General features: G+C 43.0%; 1 protein-coding gene across 1 annotated transcript in view; it reads left to right on the forward strand.

The window, feature by feature from the left end:
- IMPG2 (interphotoreceptor matrix proteoglycan 2) overlaps window positions 1–12,762 on the forward strand; it is a 904,006-nt gene that overhangs the window by 810,801 nt on the left and 80,443 nt on the right. The gene's annotated exons all lie outside the window — the stretch shown is intronic.

Raw genomic sequence — 12,762 nt, forward strand, 5'->3', positions numbered from 1 at the left:
CACTGGGATTGCCACATATAATGTTTTCCCTAAACTACATAACAGTTTTACCTTAAATTTCCTCTCTCTTTCTGAATTTCTGGTTTGAACTGTATACAGTACAACAGGTATGATGGTTACTGTGCTGGTATTTGTGTCAGGGAGCAATGGGTCCCAATTCATGCTTAAAAGCTTGGTGCACAGTGTGTTTGTGGTCATGTGATGATAAATGATCTTATGTAAAAGTAATTTGGGAGGAGTTCAATCTCATTGTATGTTATAAAAGTATCTCTAATTTCCATCCATAAAGAGCGAATTCCATACTATTGTATTTTAAATATCATACTATAAAGTATATATGTGTGAATAATGTGAATAATTTATTTTGATAATGTGTAATTTATGCACTTTAGCGAATTATAGATAACAGCTTTCAGTATGATCTTCTTATTCTGAATTGCGACCTCGCTTGTAACATCCTGTAATACAATGTAACTGCTCTACTAATGCTAAAAAACAGCTGACTGATTGACCCCCTTTCATTTTACTTGATCTTGACACAGTAGAATTAATTATTTCTAATACAAAAATCCCAGCTCTATGTTTTAACCTGACCCTCCTAATTTGTCTAAAACTGAACACTCTGCCGTTCTACTGCAGGGGAAAATTATGGACTCCTCTGTAACCTTTGGTGCTGTCCCTGCATAAAATCTGCATTAACCTATCAATCTCCTAACGCTTCATAACTTTCTCCTTCCAACACAGTCCGTTCTTTTTGCTACCTCTATGCCCTTTTTCAAGGTTCTATTAATTTTCTCAACTATCCCATTACTTTTACAGTGATTGAGTGCACACAAATGATGGTCAATCCCATTATTCTCATGAAACTCTCCCATGTAGTTTGAACAGAACTATATGGGACAGTGTATTGGGAAAGTAGTGTCTTGGGTAAAACTTCTCTATTAAAGATATCCATTAAGAATCTGACAATGGCATTGGCACTAACATCAGGAACAAACTTTATCTCTGACCATCTGGAGAACAAATCAACTAAGACCAGAACATACAGAGTATTCACCTTACCCCTCAAGGGGCCCGCTGTGTCCAAAGTGACTCCTGTCCATGAACCTTCAGGGAGTGGGCAGCAAAACAAAATAGATTTCCTGTGTTTGAGAATCTTGCCACTGATTCATCACGGTATACCCTCGCCTATAGTTCTACTAAAAGATCCAAGCCCCACCACCAGAAGTCCAATCTTAATCTTCCTTTCGTTTTTAAAACACCAAATAACCATCACGAGCCAAATCAACCAGTATTGACTGCAACTTTCCAGGTGGGATCAATTTTGTACCTGGATATGCCTTAATCAACTTCCTCCAGGTCCTCTTTGACTATCCAATATGGTCTTACCTGTTCCCAATCTTTATGTCTATCCCACTTTCCTTCCACCAGCACCTTCCTTACTTTACTCATGATGGCATCACAGTTCAACTCTTTTTTCTGAACACATTCTTTAATTATTCCTTCCATAGTCACTCCAACATTATCTCTTGGCCAGTCATTAATTTCATCAGAATACAACTCAACTTCTTCCACATCAATCAATCTTGAAAGACAATCTCCAGTATTATTCCTTACAACAGGTGTGTATTCCACCTCAAAAGTGAATTCCTGAAAACCAGTCACCCATCTCCTAATCCTGCTAAATATTGTATCCAAGCTGTTTTTAGTGTAAACTTCTTTTAATGGTTTGTAGTTCGTTCTCACTCTGAAAGTGTTGCCCCAAATGACATTTTTAAACTTATCAAGAGCCCAATAAACACCTTTTCAATTATGGAGTAATTGCACTGACCTTGTCGCACAGCTCTAGAGGCAAAAGCTATGTTTTCTCTTCCAACCCATTCACTTAAAGTAGTTCAGCCTCCAGACCTTTTGAACTCGCGTCAGTTGCAATCACATCTCTACCATGAAAAAATGCTTTGAAATTCAGGCCATTAACCAACTATTTCTAAACACTCTCAAATTTATCATTGCACACTCTGCTGTTAGAAAACAAAGGTTGTTATCTATGGGACAATCTTATGTGGTAAGTTCTACAAGTCAGATTTGCAATGAATTTACTATAAAATGTAATAATTCCTGAAGAATGTCAGCAGTTTCTCTTTATTCTTTGGAGCTACACATTTCTAGTAGTTTACACCATTCCTTCTTTGGGTGAACTCCTTCCCTATCTATTTTATGACCCAAATAATACATTTCTTCACCCTCAAACTTGCATTTCTCACTTTTCACTGTCAAATCAAACACCTTGAATTTTTCTCAAAACTGCTCTCTCTTTTATCATGCTGAATCTTCGAACTTCCAGAAATCAAAACATCATCTTGATAGGAAAACACCTCTTGAGTATCCGCTAGTAATGTTGACATAACATTCTGAATAGAGAGGCTGCTGCCACTAAACCAAATGGCATGCGTTTAAACTTAAACACTCCCATGTGTGTTATGAAGGAAGTCAGATTTTGTGATTCTTCATGTAACCAAACGTGATGGTATGCCAATTTTAAATCAAGTGTGTTAGAAATGGGGGTCTCTAGTTGGCAAGGGTTTGCACCTTTGCCCAAGTAGGGACCCTTCCTTCTAGTCAGGATAAGGGAGATACACTCCTAAAATAACCCCTTCCCCCCCCCCCTTGGTAGGTTGGCACGAGCAGTCAGTGTGTAAATCATTTCCACATAACCAACAGTAATACAGTGAAGACACTACAAAAGAACACCACACCAGTTTAAAAGAATATCCAATATTTTTATACGTCCAAAACAAGACCAAAAATGATACAAATTCACCATACAGTTCTTAGAAATCTTCAGTAATCAAAATAGACTTGAATTATAGTACCTTGAAGTCGATAGCTCCGTCGTGAACAACAAATCCAGAAAGTTCTGTCTGTCCGCGGTGTCACGTGCCAGCTACGGTATTGGGAAAACCCTTAATACAGTATGTTGGACCCGGCCCTTTCGGCAGGTTCACCCCGAGACTTTTTGCTTTTTCCTAGCCTGTTTCTGGAACCTGGTGGTGGTGATTTTAGGCCTCTGCGCACTTTTCCACTGTGGTACAGTGTAAAGTGCTTGAGCTCTCTGTGTATGTGTGGTGGGTGACCTGCCCTACCATAGGAATGAATGGGGAATATGTATGCCCATGGTAGTTCCTCATGTGTGGGGAGTGCAGGGTCGAGTTTTATATGTACGAACTCGTGAGATTGAATGCTGTGTAATGATATATGCGGCATGACTGTGTCTAGTGTAGAAGTGCCACTTTTAGAAGTTGGCATATTTGTGTAATTTGTGTCTGGCGTGTGATTGGCTGGTGAGCCTGGTCCAGGATTGACTGTCTGGTTTGAGGGTGACAGGGGCTGGGGAGCCCAAGAGGTTGTCTGAGTCAGCCCGTGGATGAAAGGCTGCATCTGCTGCCCGGGAAGTGGGAGGAGATAGCACCTGGGAGTGAAGAGGGCTGTGCCTGCCTGCCACAATGCTGGCTCCACCTCCTGCTGGGCGACTGTCGCCTCTGCCCCTCACACTGAAAGGAGTTCCCTATAACCAGTTCTAGCTGGTTCTCACACTGACTGCACCCTTTAGACAAAGGATTTTATAGTATAAAAAGGGGCTGTGTCCCCTTCCAAAATGTTCTTGTTTTTGGACTTGAATCTTACCAGGGGCGTGCTGCTGCTTGGGCCCAGAGGAATCCCTCGGCCCTGCTCAGCCCCTGGATACCTGATGGACTTGTCCTGGACCTCTGATGGACTTGTCCTGGACCCCTGAAGGACTTTTTGTGGACCTTTACTTGTCTCTAGCGCTGGGAGTGCTTTGCTTTCACCCCTAGTGCCTGGTGACGCTTTATTTCTGCCTTTAGCGCTAGGAGCGCTTTATTCCTGATTATAGCGCTTGGGAGCGCTTTGCTTGCTGGAAACGCGAGTGCCCACCTCGCTTCGTTTTTGTCATTATTTAACTCGAGGGAGCCCACCCCTCGGTTAATTCAGCCCCCGCCTACAGTGCCTGGACAGGCCGCCGCGCTGCCAGCGATGACCCGGAAGCAGCTTTCTGGCCGGCCAATCCCAGCCCAGGAGAAGGACCAGAAGTCCTACCGCCAGCCGGAGAGAGAAGCCTCGTTTTTTTCGTTGCCGGTCTCCCATGCGTTGGAGGGAGACCGGAGATGTGCCGGGGTGTTGCGGCCTGTGGCGGGGCTCCCGTGTGCTGAGGGAGCCCCGGGGAGAGAAGCGCCGACGGAGAGCCGCCGCCCGGCAGAGAAGTCCCGCCCCGCCTGTGCAAAGAAGCGCCGCTGAGGTCTGGTGAGTCGGGGCTGGGCCGGGTGATGCAGGGGCAGTACTGTTGCTGCTCCGCGAGGGGGCAGATGGATTATTGTGGTGCCAGTGAAGGCACTGTGTTAAGAGCGGCCCCGTGTGTCAGTGGGCCGCTCCAACGAGGAGGATGGTTGCTCGGGCCTAGAGGAGCCCATGCTTTGTTTTTTAGGGGAGGGTGGTCTCGGGGCACGTTGTCGGTGCCCGCCCCCTCCCCCTGTGCCCATACCTGTGCGACACCCATCTTCAGAGCGGCCCGATGGTAGCGGGCCGCTCCAGCCTATGGGGGCACTTGTGTAGAGAGCCTGTGTGGCTCTGACTGGGGCACACTTGATTTAAACCGCCCATGTCCCTCACGTCGCTCCACAGTATTTACGGGGAATTTCATTTGATCACGAGTCCCCAGACGGGGGACTCCAACGGTTGGGGGCATATGTTGTGACAGAGCCTGTGTGGCTCCAACGTGGACACAAGTGTTTTCAGAGCCTGTGTGGCTCCAGCAGTGGGCGCAGTTTGCGCCTAAGGGTCAGTGAGGACCCTGTCGCAGATTTGATTCTCAGCTGCCCAGCAATTAGTGGGCAGCTGCACCGTTTAGGTCTTGTGATGTCCTCAGGTGCCCAGCAAGTAGTGGGCACCTGCAACGTTTAGGTTTTGCGCCAGTGGCGCACCCCTGACTGGCGCTGCATGGCAGCGTGCCCTGATATTCTGGACAACAGGGCTCTTTAGTCCCTTTATTAGATGGGGGCTGGTATGTGATTTTATTTAGGCACAATATGATTATCTATTTGATGGTAATATCCTAATGTGAGTTTTGCGCAATGTGATGTGGTGCTAGGAAATGTAATGTATTTAATATGATTACGCACCTTGTCTTACACCTCATGATGCATAAAATCATTCAGTGTTTTTCCTTCCTTACACCTCTGAATGTTTTAGGCATCATGTGTTTTCTCCGGTACCTCTGAATGTGTTTTGATGCATCATGTGCCTTGTTATGACACCATTGAATGTATGTTTTATGCATCATGTGTCTTCCTTCCCTACACCTCTGAATGTTTTATGCATCATGTGTTATGTGTTCATGCTTATACCCCTAAAATGTATTTTATTCTTAGGTGGTTGTTCTTTCCAGTACAGGTGGTACTTACCTGTTCCCAGTAGTTACTGGATGTGATTTATAACTGTTAGTTTGTGCTATACTTATTCTAAGTTCTAGAAGTGCTATTTCTAAAAGTGTTGATTCCGACAGTGGCCCATGTGGCCCTGTCCTGTACTTAATCCCTTGTGAATATTGCCCCTGCCAGTTGGCACAATGTACATGTGTGACTTCTGTATTGTAAAAACACATCAGATAGAAGTTATTTTTATATAACCTTGTGTGGAGTTCCTTTTGTGGTGTGCCTAGGGTGTTGTTGCTGTTGTGTGCTGGCGCAAATGCTTTACACATTGCCTCCGAGTTTAGCCTTACTGCTCGTGCCAAGCTACCAGGGGGTGAGCAGGGGTTATCTTGCCGTGTGACTCCCTTGCCCTGACTAGAATGGTGGTTTCTGCCTAGCTTTGGCGTCAGCCTTAGCCAACCAGAAATAGCCAGTTCTAACACAGTACCTTTAGAAATGTAAGGTGTCGGCGACCTCTAGATGAGCCCAGAAGGGCCGGCGTCTGCAGGTGTCGGTTGTGGAGGTCGGTGCAGGAGTCGTCGGGCCCTTGAAATCACACGCTTTGAAGATCAAACTCCTCGATGTTGAAGTCGGTAGCGCCGGTGTCGGCAGGCGTCGGAGCTGCAGTGCGTAGTGCAGCGGTGTGGCGTGCAGGGCCCTCAGGTCGCAGTACAGGCAGCGGCTCGGTGATGGTCATCCAGTGGCATCGGTTAGACCAGGGCTGTGGTGCAAAGTGATACAGTTCTCGCCGCAGTGCTGGTAAGCCACTGTGCAAGCAGCGGCATTATTGTTGCTGAATCGCTGTCCTCGGCTGATGAACAGGAGTCAATGATGTCGGCCATGGCTGCGGTGTGGGATTAGGATGGTGTGTCGTGTAACTTACAAGCAGTGCCCTCGAACCATGGTGCAAGCAGCAGCGTTGATGATGGTATCCCCGACGACACTCCATACCAAGGTGGCATCGTGAGGTGAGGTGGTGCAAAGTGCAGTGCCCACAGGCCGCGGTGCAAGCAGCTGCTTGGTGGCGTCGTTGGGGAGACCAGGGTAGAGGTGTGCGGTGGTGCCCCCTGCAGTGCCCTCAGGACACAGAGTTGGCAGCAGCGTCGTAGACGGTGTCAGGTTGCTTTTTCTTCTGTTGCAGCACAAGACACACAGTCCCCAGTGCTGATGGCAGAAGAACTTGTAGTCTTTGCTGTTCCTGAGACTTCTTGAACAGGGGGCAAGCGCTAGCTTAAGCCCTTGGAGAAACTCAATAAAGAAGTTGAGCCCAGTCTTTTCACTGGCAAAGACAGAAGCAGCCACTGCAGGCCAACACAGCAAAGCCCACAGCAAAATTGTATTTTTGTCCTCACAGCTTCTCCAGCTCTATTTCTTGGCAGTCTTCTTCATTCCAAAATACTTCAAAGTTCTGGGGTCTGGGCCCCACAAATTATTCTCCATATCCATTTGTACTCTCAGGCAGAGAGTGTCTGTGCTTAGTCCAAACCAGTTTGGTCCTCTCTGGCCTAACTTCCCAGTAGGAGGTAGAGACAGCATTGTCTGCAGCAGACCAGGCCCATTCGGGTGCAAGTAAATCTCCTCCCACAAATTTATATGCAGCCCAGGTCTATTTAGCCCAGCCCTGACTCATCCAGATTCTATGGAGCCGCTGCACATCCACAGCCCCTGTCATTCCAAAGCCAGACAATCAATGGACATCCTAGCAGAGGAACACAGGATGACTAAGCATGAAAATACCTATGTTCTTTGGTATTTTCAAACACAGAATGTAAAAATTACCTTCCCTAAAAGATCCATCTTTAGATTCTGAATTCAGGCATACTAAACTTTATTTTGCTATCTGGTCCCAATAGGAAGTTGTATTTATAAGATGTTATAAATTAACGCTCATGCTCTCCTATGGGCCAGATAGCCTTTCAAAAGTGAAAAATGGAATTGGCAGTATTACATCATCAGGACATGCCACACACATCAGGGTATTTCCTACCTTGCACACACACTGCACCGTGCCCACAGGGGTACCATGGGCCTTGCTTGGAGGTGACTCACATGTAAGAAAAGGAAAGGTTTGGTCCTGGCAAGTGGGTGCACCTGCCAAGTCGACATGGCAGCACTAGACTGAACACAGACGGTTCGGGCCTGGCAAGTGGGTGCACCTGCCAAGTCGACATGGCAGCACTAGACTGAACACAGACATTGCGATGGCAGGGTTGAGTTACCTTTACACGGCTACTTGTGTGGATGGCACAATCAGTGATGCAGGCCCACTAGCAGCATTTGATTTACAGGCCCTGGGCACACACAGTGCACACTACTAGGGACTGACTAGTAATTCAAATATACTAATCATGGAAACACCAATCCATAATACAAATTTCACAGAGAACATATGCACTTTTGCACTAAATAGCAGTGGTAAAGTGCCCAAAGTCCTAATACCAACTACAGTAGGTCAGGAAAAGGTAGGAGGAAGGAGCAAAATGTTTGTTATAGATGGCCCTATATATCCCCAAAGTGAATAAAAAATACTCCCTGTAAGAACTTCCAGCATCTCAGAATTGTTTAACAATGCAAACACATCCACCATATCTTCTTTGTTTAATGCCCTTACACACAAGTGAATCAAGTGAATACTCCCATCAGCTTTCTTGGCCACTACAATCAGTGCCGACCATTCTGTGCCTTCTCAGAGAAATAGTGCAGTTTGGAGGTGCTTGAACTTATTTCCACCTTAACCACCCCTTGCATACTAATCAGCAATTTTGTTATTTATGTTGCCACTAGAGTAGCTAATTTTTTTACTATATCCTGTGCGCATATGTTTTGAGACACCCCAGATTGCTGCTAAACACTCCTCTATAAAAAAAGTCATACATTTTCTAACATCTAGATCCACTGTCTGCCCCTGAATCTGAGGGAACACATTAGGCTCTCAAGATAGTCTGGCCCGTTCAAAAAGAGTTAGGTGTCTACTATTTTCTCTTAGTGAGACCTAATTCTTGGAAGCATAAAACCTATCTTTGTTTTTTTTCGAGAATTCAGATCAGATTTATTGGTTAAATGGCACTAACACATTTGATGTTCATGCTGACAACCACACTGCACAAGATCCTGCCTTTCAACTTTCTGCTCCCAACGAGCTCTCCCGCCCCAAAGAAACCAGGAGTCCCTGTACCCGCAAGTCTTTATAGCCAACTGCCGTAGTAATTCTTGGTCAGTTGTTTTTAACTTTGTTTTTAACTTTTGCTGTAAAGTTTATCATCATCTTTATAAACTGTCCCCCATAACCTTCTGGTTGTATGTTCATCTTCTTTAATTTAATCTTTTCACTAACATTTTTTTCAAACATGATATCAGATATTACAGTTAGTCTTCAACATGAATCAAACATAGCCCCCACTTTCACATCTTCTCTCCCAATGTTATCTTTAGGATTCCCTGAGTCAACATCTGTCATCTGGAAAAGTATCCCATCACATACTTCAGCTACTTTGTGGTTGACATTTTTCCTTATGGTTCTCTCATTTCTCCAACACTCCATAAAGTGTCCTTTTTTCCCACATCTGTTGCACACAACCTCTGCTGCAGGAAAATCCCTAGAGTTACCATTGTGTCCAATCTCCCCACAACTGAAATGATGTACAGTGAATGTAGACTCCCTCTCTCCAAACCGTTGCCTTTAAAGGTAGCCTCACTTCTTCTCCCTTTCCAACTCTTCTTATCCTTCAGTACTTAAACACCACCTTCCTCCTCCTTTATTGCCTGAACCTCCTTTTTGCCTCTAGTGTCTTTCTCAATCTAATTCACACATGCCACCTTATGTTCTTAATATTTGGCTACAATGAGCACCTCAGATAAAGGCTGAGAATCCTTCAACCACAGCTCTTCCCTTATTCTGTCAATGTTGCAGTTTAACAGAAACTGATCCCTGATGCGTTCATCTCATGACTGCCCAAACTTAAATGTGGCAGCCAATTTCCTCTAACTTTACTACTACTAAATACCTTTTGTGAGTACCGAAAGCCATAAAGTTAGGAATTTGTCTCAGATTACTTTTGTGAATCAGGCCCAGGGATTGTAAAAATCCATGCATTACTGAAAGAACAAGTTTAGCAAATGTATTCAGCAGGACACTGGTGAGGGTGTGGTATGTAACCAGTGGAGCATTTTGGAGCACACTGGCACAAACATATTTCTAAAGCAAGGTGTAGCAGTGCACTGTAATTTACAGCCAGCACATTTTCTAGTGAGATGGGAGCGAAATGTGCGCTGACAAATACTTTTACTGATAAAACTTTGAAATGCACCAATGATAATGTGTGGCACTTGTGCCAATGATAGATATTTGCAGAAACACATCACCAATTAGTGTCTTAGTTTGTTTTGATCTCATTAAAATCCATGTTTCTGTCACACTTCAGAACTAGCTGCTGGTATGTTTTGCTACAATCGCACAGTTTATTTACAGGTATATAAATGTTGTTGTGTACTAGAAGAAACTGACATCCTTCATCATTTCCTTTCACACTCCAGTACCCCAGCAACATTGTTCGATAGTCCTTTTTTTTTAAAATGTTTTTATTTGACAAGCAAGTCATGGAGATTAACATATCCAAATACAGAATCAGAAAAATAAAATAAATCAAATTCAATTTGGTGAAGTTTCATATTATAAAAGACACAGACAAAAGTAAGAACAATAATTCCTAATAAAGACAAATCATTAATAATTAATAAAGCCGTAAACAGAAAGAACATCCATGATCCAAATCATTGCTAGCATTGCAAGAAATTCCCCATATCTTAGCAAACTTTTTTTTAGTTTTAATTCCTCTGTTCCTGGCAATAGCATCTTCCATAGTGTAAATTTCGAAAACCAATGTCCACCATTCGGTTGTATGAGGAGTGTTCTGAGAAATCCAAGCCCTAGCAATCACCAGTCTAGCACAAGCCAATGTAATATTTAGCAGTTCTTTATAGATAGGGCTGACCGGGTATATGGACAATAGTACTGCGGCTGCGTTTAATGGAAAATTAATCAGTTGATTTTGGGTTAAGATATTTTCTATGTCCAACCAATATTTAGTTAGTGATGGGCATGAATATATCATATGTATGAGGTCTGCTGCCACCAGACCGCATTTAGGACATTTGGTGCGATTATTATTGAAGTTATTTTGTGTCCATTTTGAAATTTTTAATGGGGTGTAATAAAGTTGACTAACCGTTCTATACGATTGGAGTTTCAAACTGGAAGACTAGACGGCTTTACTAATATTGACTAAGGCAGCAGAGATATTCTAAGACACTTATATCCCAGACTAATTAATGATTTTCTATGCACAGAATAGAAACAAGTCCATATATCTGAACTAGTGATTTCTATGAGACTCATTTTACGTATCAAGTAGTCCCTAATTTGAATGTATTTATATCTCATTTTTTCAGGCAGTTTATACAAAAGTTGCAATGTTTCAAAATGTAAAAGACCGTCGATCCCATACAGATCTCCTAATGTCTGAATACCATTCTCAACCAATTTTATCTCTAAAAATATATGGAAGCCCAGGGTTGTCCCATATTGGCAACTCATTGTGAAAAAAGGAAGTATTACACTTAGTCAACATCTGTTTCCATATAAATACGGCGTCTGTCGCAGTCTTAAATTTTACACATTTGAAGTAATTTGGGTCTTGTACTTTTTCCAGGAATTGTTTTGAGTGACCACCGAGCATGAATTGGTGAAAAAAAAATTGATTATTAGGGGCAAATAGGCTACGCAGCCAGTCTAATAAAGAAGCAAAAAAATAAGCTCTGAAATCAGGGAAGTTCAACCTCCCTTTTCAGGTGGGAGTTTTAATATTGTCATGGACCTTCGAGCCTTCTTATAGTCCCAAATGAAACTACTTAAAATGCCATCTAATTTTTTAAAGAATAAGTTATTAACACGGCAAGGTATGGAATGAAACAAATATAAGAACTTCAGCAGAATGTTCATCTTAATCAAATTCATACGGCCTATGAGGTTTAATGGGATCTTGTTCCATTTTTTCAGAAGATTGGTAACTTCTTTTAATAAAGGATCATAATTTAGTGAATTTATATCAGCAATTTTAGATGCTATCTTTACCCCTAGATAAACTGCAGATTGACAGGGTCCTTGCACTGGTAGATTAGCCTGATAATTCATAATAACTTGTGTTTTATTTATATTTAATTTATGGCCTGAGATAGTCCCGAAATTATTAGCTTCTGTTGTTGTCCCGAAATTATTAGCTTCTGTCATTATCCCTATTAAGGCATCCACAACATTGGTGGTATAAATTACAAATTACCACATATGCGGATGATTTAGCTGAGTTTTGCCTTCATGCAAAATAGGGGCAATCTTGGTTTGGGCTTCCAAAGCGTTAATAAATGGCTCCATGGAGAGAGCAAAAAGCAGAGGTGATAGCGGACATCCTAACGCGTCCCCCGCAGAATTAAAAAAGTTGAGGAGAGTGCCCCGGCATAGCTAATTTTAGCTTTAGGGTCCTTATATGATGCCTGAATACTTCTTAAAAAACGCCCTCCAAAACCAAATTGCCTTAGGACTCCCCACAAATAATCCCACCCCACTCGGTCGAACGCCTTCTCTGCGTCTAAAAGTTTTATTCCGAGTGGGGTGAGATTAGTTGTAGCCACATCAAAAGCGGTAATAGCCATGTTAACATGTGTGGTGGTGTCCCTCCCAGCAACAAAGCTGTGCTGTTGATCATTTACCAATTGGGGCATAAGAGGGGCTAATCGCATTGCTAAAAGTTTAGAATAAACTTTAGTGTTGGTATTTATCAGAGATATGGGTCTGTAAGACATTGTTCGATTGCAGTCAGAGGAAGAAACTTAAACACCAATCTATATTTTAAAAGAGTAAGCAGCCATTTGTCAGAAAAGATAGGGCCTGATTCATCTCGGCGGACAGTTTACTCTGTCACAATAATAATAGATATCTTGTCCATGAAAAATAAATCTCATTATATCCTATGGGATTTATATGTGATGGATTCGATATCCGTCACCTTTGTGACAGAGTAATCGGTCTGCTGAGATCTAAATCAGACAGATAGCCTAAAATGTGACTTTTGCCTTTGAATGCATAACAAATGTGACATTAAACAAAAACTTAAAAGCATCTGTAGTGCTCATTCACCTCTTGATGTCCAACTTGTTTATTTTGAGGGTGCTGCAGCACCCTTACCTCCAGCGCCTAGGACCCATATACAAATATTAAAGAAAA

Source organism: Lissotriton vulgaris, chromosome 8 (assembly GCF_964263255.1).
Source record: "Lissotriton vulgaris chromosome 8, aLisVul1.2, whole genome shotgun sequence".
Lineage (NCBI taxonomy): Eukaryota > Metazoa > Chordata > Amphibia > Caudata > Salamandridae > Lissotriton > Lissotriton vulgaris.